A 9,966-nucleotide genomic window follows, 5' to 3' on the forward strand; every position below is an offset into this window, starting at 1 on the left:
TTTAAGTCGGTTCTTGTGTTACTTTTTCGGCTCGATGGAGCTGTGTTAATGCAGGCACACCTGCTTCCACGTCAAGTTATTTTATTGTTGCTCACAAACCAACACACTGCAGACACCTCTGATATTGTCACTGCTTCCTGCTGTTCCTGCTGTCAGCCTACCATGGTCATGCACATCTAGAAATATTACTGTTACAGTATAGGAGCGAATAAATGATACGAAAGCACACCAAGTTTAAAAAGGTCAAAATGTGTCAAAGCCCTTCCTCGACAAGGATGGGGTTCAAACCTACTTGTGCAGAGTATAATGTATTAAGAAGTTATTGCTTTAACCACTAGGACACCTCCATACACACTTTAGCCCCTTCCAGACATGAGTTGGCTTCTTTCCCCATACACGAGGGTAATTTTCCTCTTCCACCTACAATTTCAACATTTACCTTGGGAGATGTCAAACCACAGAGCCTGTGCTGCGCTTCAGTGCCGGCTGTAGTGGACACCCCATTGAACATAAAAAGCAAATTGAGCTCCTTGGACATAAGCCATTTCTCGTCACTTGCTCAGCGCACACTGAATGCAGGTGTCTCAGAGCAATTGAGATGTGTCCAAGTGGCTGTAAAAGGGATATTTGATGCCAGTGCCGTGGCTTAGTTCTCCGACAGCAGGCAAAGCAGCGCGCCGGTTGGAGTATTCTCGGTCGCATTTAATGGGAACGTCATGGCAGCGTCAGCTCAAACCACCAAATGGAGACAGGCGTGCCGACAAGCTGACCCTGCTGATGCGGGATTAACAGTAGGGTGAGAGAATGTTGTGGCTTAGTTGGTTAAAGCACCTCCTACTAAACAGGAGATTGTGGGTTTGAATCCCACTGGTGCCGTTCTTCCTCTTTTGCCGCACAGTTTATCATTATGGACAGCAACATGGTTCTACATTAAATTTAATGGAAGTGTTCATTTAATTTTTGGAACAACTTGTTTTTTAAAAAATCCATACAAATTGCGAAAGATAAAATACTCATCTGTTTTGTCAGTGCAGAGGAATTACTGCCAGCTGGCAAGGAAACGAAAACGATTTTTTTGTCCTTAGCCAAAAACCTGTGAATGTAGAAAAAAGGTGATGTGCGTTAGTTTCTATGGCACAGTCAGTCAGCGTATCCTTCAGTTAAACATAACGTTGGTAAATCAAAAGTCCCCAGAGACGCATTTCAAATTAATCCGACCTCAACACCGTCTCCCCTAAATGTGATGGGGTTTCTTTGGATGTCCTTAAGCATCCTGATAGTTGCACAGATTTCAAACTTTTGGCACAAGTCAAACTACAAGAAGTTAATAGTTGAGCGCCTAAGTCAATATCACCGAGAATGTGACTATGTAAACTTAAATAGTATTCAAAATATTGCAATTTTATTGTAGTTTAAAAAGATATTTTAGCTGGGGATCCTCAAATGATGAGGGTAGAAAAGAGAACTATTCGACACCATCAGGAGTGCTTAACGTGTGATAAAAGTGTTTTTTAATCACAAAGTGAAAATAGTGAATTTGTCTTTCACTTAGGCGTTCATCAAAAGCTCGTTAAACAATGAAGGAGAGGCTCGTGTTCCGAATTCTCTTCGTGTCTCATTGTCTTGCTTTGATTTTTAAAATGTACACTGTTGGCTATTCACTTTTCCTAACACGATTAAAGAGCCGAGTTTAGTTCAGAGGTAAAGCATCTCATGCATCGTATGAAGCTCTGTTTTCTATCACCAGCGTCTCCACTCTGGATTTCTTTTTAAGCGCGATATCTTTTCTGTGATTTTTTTCGTTTGAATTCCCTCATGTGTGAATTTCAGCGCGACACATAAACTCGTTTGTCTGTTTTAAAGAGATGCAATTTTTAAAACAGACAAAATGAAAGACTTATTAACTAAATACACATAGAAAACGTGCACCTAATTGAGAAAATTTGCACTGGGGCGATGTATTATTGTAGCGGCACAAGCTCACAGTGGTGCACTTGAGGAATGCGGTACAAGGGCCAGTGGCGCATTGGATAACGCATCTGATTACGGATGAGGAGACTGTAGGATCGTAATGCTCTTAAACCCAATACCATAACCGCAGTGTGTTCAGTCCTACACAACCTTTCTATCGACTGAATAAGCCTCCTGTTCCATCTCCATCTTCTTCCCGCACATTCCGGCTATTTCAGCACCGTTATTGTTGGACCACAGTCACAGATACGTAAGGGACACTATTCCGAAGAACTGTCTTAAATAAATAACATTGCAAAAGGTAACAAAAAGGGTTTCTTAACGTAACCTTACATTTGGCCATACAATACAATTTCTGTACCCTCAAATAAAAAAAAAATCGTACTGCTTTCTCCTGAGAAGTGTAGTGTATTGTCAAATACAAGTGTAGTGTCAAATCACAATAAATAATACATCAAATATACTAAATTAACACCCAGATATGACAGATGTGACAACACACAGCTATGACAGAACACATTGAAGACTTAAGCCCTTTAAATTTTTATTTCCTTAATTTCCATTCTCTTCCCTCCCCAGGATAACTGAAAACTAACTGTAATAAAGACTGTATATGCATTACTTGTAATACAGCTACTAATAAAGATATACATGGAACTTAATTATTAATAAATAACACTTGTATTACTAAAAATGTGTTATGATAACATTCATTGTGAATATTTGTGGTGTCTGGAAAGCAATTTTAGTTAAATATAATAATAATTTTCAAGCAAGTGGTGCATAAGCTTGTTAATTAATGAGTACATTATTTCCATTACATTCAAGACAGTTCTAATGTGATCAATTGTTCTGCTTAGTCCGCTACCGAGTTGCTTAAAACCTATGAAGAGGTGGTTTAAGCTAGACTCCTAATGCAGTAACATCTAATGGGCAGCAGCTGTTATTTTAGGTTTGTTGCAATCGAGAACAGGTTTAGTACAGAGCTGCTGACAAATTTCAGCGGAGTTTATTGTATATAAGTTTATTGCAATTGACCCATTGTAGCTACCAATCAGCAGCAAGGAAAAACAAACTTCACTTGTGCCTTTTAAAAAAAGGGAAACAGAGTAGTAGTTTATGTGGTAATTTCAGGTACTGTACAATGTAAGAACTAAAGTTAACTACTCCCATAGTAATGCGTGGGGTCCTATCAATAGAAAAAAAAATTGTTGTAACCCGAAAACACAACAAACACAAAACGAGAAGTCTTCCAGGAACCTAGGTAAATCCCTGTAGTAGTCTAACAACTATGAAAAAAAAAACCAAACGCAACACCTTCAAAAGAAAAAGAACATTAAAAACAAATCTGGGGAACAACAAAAACACAGAATCTAATGCGAGAGCTTTTTCAAGTCTTCAGTGCTCCTCTCGTCTCAGTAGACCTCTCTCATATATTTGTGTACAGGTCAGTTGGAGGTACACAGCTGTGTAATTTTAGTAGGGAGCTGCGTCAGCATGCATGGGCTTCAAAGGAAAAGTCAAGGTTTATTCCATGCTGAAAAGAGAAGGAAACACAATGTTTCAGCTGTGGAGCCTTCTTTGATTGTGACTCAAAATAAACATAAACATAAATAAATTATCTCCATCAAATACCTAAGAGTATCTAAACTCGACAGTTGCTTTCAGTAGCTAAAGACACTACTCCAGGTGAGGCTTGAACTCACAACCTCGGCATAACTCCGCTATGCACTGCTGTATAAGTACCGCGCGCTGACCGATTGCGCCACTGGAGCTGTGCAAGATGTGATCCTTATACAGACTGACGCTGCAGAAACACAGGGTGAAAACAGTTTCGGTTGTGGATCCATCTCCACATGGGGAACACTAAAATAGCAAGGAAAATACAAGAAAAGAAACTGAAAGAATTGTGCTAACAGCAAAGAGGGACGGAGGGAGGTGGTCGAACAAGTAAATCAGCCTGACAGATTATTTGTAGCGACATTTTTTGAGTCAATCAGCACACTGATTTCTCTTCATGTGCCTTAAACTGTGCAGTTTGTATTTTCGTTGTAGCTAGGTTTCTTCAGAAGTCCAGTAAATTGACAATAATGGAGAACTTGCTGACGCACCCCGTCGTGAAGACCCTCTGTAAGGTGATTACACGTTTCATTTTCAAGTCGCCTCCTTTACAGCAATTGCAGCTCCGACACTGAGAGAAAGCATGAGAAATGGCAGTACAGGCTCGATGGCTTCACATCTCCTATCAATCACATAAAATTGCAGTAAAGCGCTCTAAATATGACTCTGAAGTACTGGGAAAGATGATTATTTTGAGCGTGCCTCCCAGGGTCTGCTACAAGGCTGAAGTTGGCATCTTATTCGCGTTTTTCGTTCCGCCTTAAATGCTGCTGCTGTGATGTTATGTCGCCTTTCGCCTGTAGATGGCTCTCTTCGATCAGTACTAATTCGGCTGGAATACTGTAGACATCCTCAGTGAAAGGGAATATCCAAATAAATAGCGACTGTCCAAATTATATTTTTGTATGGAATATATTTTAGAAAATCGCAAACCAATTTTAAAAACTCACCATAACATGGACTTGCAATGGGAAAAAGGTGATTGTGCTTTCTGCTTATTGCTACGGCCCTCCCCCCTGATTATAAAAACGTCTCACAATTCTGACACCGAGGTGTGAGAGACAATGTAATCGACTATCAAAATCCTGAAGTACAAGACATTTTAATGCACCATTTTTCAAATATGACCCTCTGATCTTGGCTTGTCAGAATACATTGCGAAAAAGTATGGCACGAATTGCACGAATTGCAATGGCACAAATTGTTGAGAATATCACTGACCTTGCCGATATTTGCAGGGGATACGAATATTTTGCGCACGTTGAACTACAGCACGTAAGAATTGAGCTCCTTAGTCAATATCACCGGGGATGTCCAATAATGACGAACATCTGTAGCTTCAAGGAAACTTCGACTCGCACATGGAGTTTTATCTTCGAATGGAGGGTGGGAGAATTCATTTATACTCTCGTTGCTCATTAGCTAAACTATTTTAAAAATATGACGCAGATTTGTTCGAGAAACTTCTAATCGCCTTAAAGAGAGTCTTCTTGAAGACGTGCACCAGGTAGCTCTCCACTGTTAATTGACAGGACTTTAGAATAAACTGTTCTCACACAACCACCATACAAATTACACATCTTAAGGAACATGAAGAGAAATCTGTGTACTAAATAACATAAAACTGTCGCTGCAAATTATCGCCAAGCTGTTTTACGTGTCCTAACACCTCTTTCTTTCCTACTTTGCAGCGAGCACAATTCTTTCTGTTTCTTCATCGCTATTTTATTGTCTCTTTCCCCCACGTGGAGATGGATCCACAGCAGAAACTTTTGGTCCGTTCCTGTTACTCTGTCCGATTGAAAGAGCTGTATTAAAGGCACTCCCATCTCTGCAGGAAAGTTATTGCTGCTCTCAACACAATATACTGCAGCCAAATGTGATAGCGATACTGTCACTGCCTGTGGGCCACGTGTTCCTGCTGTCAGCCTATTATGTCATGTCCATCCACACCCAGAAACATTACTGCTGTAGCACAAGAGTTATATAGGCGCAGTCAATAGAGCATGAATCTCTTAATCTCAGAACTGTGGGTTCAGCCCCCACATTGGGTCCCTCTGTGTCAATTTGATCCCCCCAATCCTCCTAGCATGACCTGATGGCGTAAGAGTGATACCCAGTGCCTTATATGACCTTTGCGTAATTCAGCTTTCTTTCCACTCGATTCAGATTTTGATCTGAAATCATCGGCCAAACAAGAGTTTGTCTAAATCGAGGGAGATCTGCTCACAAGCAAGTATTAAACACTTCAGCATTTACTGTTCGAATACCACACTTTGTCAAAACACTGCCGCTTCTTAAGCTAATAAGTAACGGTTTTTGAGCACGCATTGTATTGTTAATGCTTATATTAAAAAAGCATAAATTCACATAATGGAATTTGGACTGAACAAAGTAGTCCAGCCCCTTTACAACATTACATACCCACTGATTAAAGCTTAAAACTACAGCAGCAGGAGTAACAATAATGGCAACAACATGTTTGGAGTTCGGCATTTCATTTATTCTGCGGAAACATCGTATCGGAATGAACTGCCCGGATAAAAGAGTAATTGCGGCTTCAGATCGTTTTACAGAGCATTGCGTTGTTCTGTTCATACTGACTACACGCTTTAAATTTGTCATTTACTGCAAGCGTTTCTTTTCCAGGTTTTTCTGAAATTCCTTGCATTTGAGCCAGCACTAAAATATTTCATTCGCGTCGCTGAATACATCGTGGAAACGGTATGCGACAGTTATGTTCTCTTACTATTGAGACTCCTACATTGCGAGTTTTTTGAAGACTTTGAAACTAAAGGGAAGTAGTGACAAATGAAACAGGCACAGGTGGGGTTTGAACCCAAAACCCTCGGTTTACGAGACCGACGCCTTACCACTTGGCCACCACGCCTTCGCGCAAACAGAGGAATAATGTTGTTCAAATTATTTTTTTCTGAATCTGGTTTACATCGCCTGGAGGCAGCAACAACAATAAAAGGGATTCTTAACAAGGAGCAGTGTGACTCCAACAGATGCTCCTGAAGAGACTGGAGGTTTAAGCCAGCTCCTTAGAGCGCTCGGCCGCGTTACTCACGACAGCAGCTCTTCAGCTCTTGTGGTCTGACCTAGTGGTGTTATGATGTGTGGAAACGACCGCAACTTCGTTTTCTGAGATGCTTTCTCTCACTTGGTGAAAATCTCGACCTCTTTGGCATCTCTGGCTATAGTTCTTCTGTGGAGCAGGCTTTCACACCTCTGCTTATAGTGCCCTTGAAGTCATTTTATTTTTACAGGAAGACGCATTCCCTAACGATCTCTCCTGTTTTAGAAATGCTTTATAAGGCGTGTTTGATTCAACGGAAAAACAGTATTCTAATTGTACAATGCAGATCTATGCGGCATTCGTACTGGATTTGACTGGGATTCTGAAATACTTCTTGCAAAGGTATTCAGACTTTCTTGAACCTATCATAAAAACACAGACCTGAAACTCCCTAGCTTCCAGTCTCTGATGTTGCTGTCCTTAAACTCGGACGTGATGTTCTGCAGACGTGCAGTGTCCCTTTACTCTCGTTGTTTTCAAAACGACCTCCGTTGTCGGGCGCAGTTGAAGTGGAACTGGCCTGACTGCACTGGAAAGTACGGAATGACAAAATGTTTCTACGGCTCAAAATGTCCCTTTAGACCCTTGTCATGTCTGTGTGAGGAACGGGCAGGTAGAGAGGTTTAACAGATGCTCATGATGTTTCACACGGGGTGTTACCTGTCGTAGTGTTTCAAAAGATGTGTTAGTGGATCACAGATTATCTTGAAAAGATTTGGGTTTGCACTGGCTGGGATTCACACCCGACTCAATTATTTGGAAGGCGCCTGTACCACCAACGCACTTCCGAGAAGCACCTGCAAATTATCACAATCCTCTCTTTCACCTACAAAGTTATGGAGACACAGACGTCCAATGAAAACTAATTTTATTCACTCAAGGCTCCACTCTTTTGTTGTGATGTCATTTTAATTAATATTAGCTTTGATAAGGTGTCGTTTTTGCCTCTTAAAGTTAAAGTCTGCTCCTTTCTTCCTGGTACAGAAATAACATGTTCCATCTTTGTTTAAATACACCACTAAAAGTAAATTATTCAGCTCTACCGCCTGTGTGCATCGACAAGACATCTCAAACGGACTTATCACATAACAACACGATCCTTCCTGTTACCATTCCTGTGGTTGGGGCGTTGTTTCACCCTTTTACGTTCTTCTACAATATTTGCAGACAGGGCTTTATCACTCGAGTTGTACAGAACAAGTGTGCGTCAGTCCATGAAAATCATCAGTACTGCTGTTTTTCTATGCATAGTTTAATTAAGAGCACTTAAAAGATGCAAAAAGCTTTCAATTAAAACAGAATTGAAAGACAGTCGAGTAAGGAGGTAGAAAAAAAGCTCTCTCCCGTCTGGGAATCAACCATCGTCGCACGTGTGACTGGATACAAAAATAACAGATTAATTTTTGCCCAGTCTCTTGAAGCTTCGATGCGATTATTTTTCCTTCCTTATTTCTTCATTCCCATGAATTTACTCTTCAGTAGAGGAAACGCGAAAGTGGGAAACTGCAGGCATTCTCTGCACATCTCTAAGTCTGTTCCATAAGTATTCGCATCGGGGATGTAGCTCAGTGGTAGAGCGCCTCGCATGTATGAGGTCCCAGGTTCAATCCTTGCCACCTCCAGGTGCTTTATATTACAGTACTCACATGGCAATTTTCTGTTGAGTGAGAACTCTTTGCTCGTGTTCAGAGAGAGCCAGGTTTACACAATCAAATGCAGGCACACTCGACGTGCTAGAGAGTTGCGCTGCTGTTTTAAATGTACCTCATTTAGTACTGTTAAATCCTAAATTATTTGAACTAATAATTTAGTTCAAATTCAAGAAATCCAGAGATTGCTTCACACTTGTCGTGGCTGTTGCAGAAAACACCTGTTGAATCCCACCCGGGATTTCCTGAGAGATCATTCAGCGAGCGAATCCTCCTTCTGAACTCCGCACTAAACTGAAAGCTTCACGAACTCCTCACTGCGTGTCCTGTACTGTTACAAGTGCTCTCGTGTATATGTGAAGCACAGCCATAAACACACTTTGAACTTTTTTCCGTTTGTTAAGGAAAATGAAAAAGAGCATGACAAGTATGGATCGTATAAAATATCCATGGCACAACTCGAGAAAGTACTGAAGGACTACACATCGACTTTTGATGATTACAAGAGATTCAAGAAACACAACCGTCCGCACCTGGGTTTGGATCCTGAACGCTAGAGTTAAAAGAACATAAGCGACGGATATGACCTATAAACTCTCTTAATTGTCTTATAGTTTATGAAATAAAACAATTTCTTAATAATTTCTAACTGTTGATAGACGATTTATTGAATTTTAACAAAATCACAATTGCAAACTTTTTCGGTTAAACTGTTATTCACATACTCTAACGTAGATAAACGTTAGTGTCTTCCGGTGTGTGAGCCAATTTCTCCAAAAAATATTTGTTAGTCTGTCGAGAGGCTGTGCAAGGTGTTAAGAAATAGAATTTCTAAAAGACAGGCTCCCTAAGCTTAACATCAAGGCAGAAAAAATGCTGTTTTCTCTACAGAAATGCTCTTTAGATTTCAGCACTGTTGCAACTCCCTTTATAAAGGTTGTGCACACGTATACAACCAAGGCATTGAAAGTTTTTTTTTAATTATTGTTCCAAAAAATGTTCCATTTGTTTTCTTTTTAATGTTGTTGATTAAAAGATTTTATTAAATGTGAAAAAAATCTGAATGTGAAAATAGGTCAAAATGCTATTGAAAAAAATCAGTAATGTGAGGAAAGATGGATTGTGGGAGCCCCTTAACTACCCATGTCATGCTGTATTTCTCACTCATTCTACTGGGAGTGGTGCCATCTCATTCTACTGGGAGTGGTGCCGTCGCTTCTGGATAAAGTCTGTCAGTGGTCATTCCAGACGGGTCAGGTATGACTGCTCTTCGGCACAAGAGACACGTGACTTGCGAGGATCTCGACAGTGTTGACTTTCTTTCAGAGCCCGGATAGCTCAGTCGGTAGAGCATCAGACTTTTAATCTGAGGGCCCAGGGTTCAAGTCTCTGTTCGGGCGGTTGTGCTGTTCTTAAGTCTATTGTGAATGTCATTCTAAATAGTCTTTTATCTTTCACTCTTCTAGCTGTACTGTGGTTATTTTAAATGTCCATTACTTGTATTTACAGTAGTGTATTTAGTGTTTCATTTCACAAACCGAAAATGTTCAAGTAGATCTTGTCACTCTACTCCACGTAATCATCTAAATTAAATCACAGTAGAGTACAGAACACGCAGTGAGGAGCTCACACAGTGAGTGCTCT

The 9,966-nt window shown here is 40.4% G+C and overlaps 3 non-coding genes across 3 annotated transcripts; 1 reads left to right on the top strand and 2 right to left on the bottom strand.

The window, feature by feature from the left end:
• Positions 1-3,652: 3,652 nt before the first annotated feature.
• trnai-uau (transfer RNA isoleucine (anticodon UAU)) lies at positions 3,653-3,746 on the bottom strand. The gene is made up of 2 exons: positions 3,709-3,746; positions 3,653-3,688 (listed from the first exon to the last, which is right to left on the bottom strand). It is a non-coding gene; the product is annotated as a tRNA-Ile (tRNA).
• Positions 3,747-6,409: 2,663 nt separating this feature from the next.
• trnat-cgu (transfer RNA threonine (anticodon CGU)) lies at positions 6,410-6,481 on the bottom strand. The gene has a single exon. It is a non-coding gene; the product is annotated as a tRNA-Thr (tRNA).
• Positions 6,482-9,649: 3,168 nt separating this feature from the next.
• trnak-uuu (transfer RNA lysine (anticodon UUU)) lies at positions 9,650-9,722 on the top strand. Its single transcript has one exon. It is a non-coding gene; the product is annotated as a tRNA-Lys (tRNA).
• Positions 9,723-9,966: the final 244 nt, after the last annotated feature.

The sequence above is a fragment of the Atractosteus spatula genome (genome assembly GCF_055471065.1).
Source record: "Atractosteus spatula isolate fAtrSpa1 chromosome 10 unlocalized genomic scaffold, fAtrSpa1.hap1 SUPER_10_unloc_9, whole genome shotgun sequence".
Classification (NCBI taxonomy): domain Eukaryota; kingdom Metazoa; phylum Chordata; class Actinopteri; order Semionotiformes; family Lepisosteidae; genus Atractosteus; species Atractosteus spatula.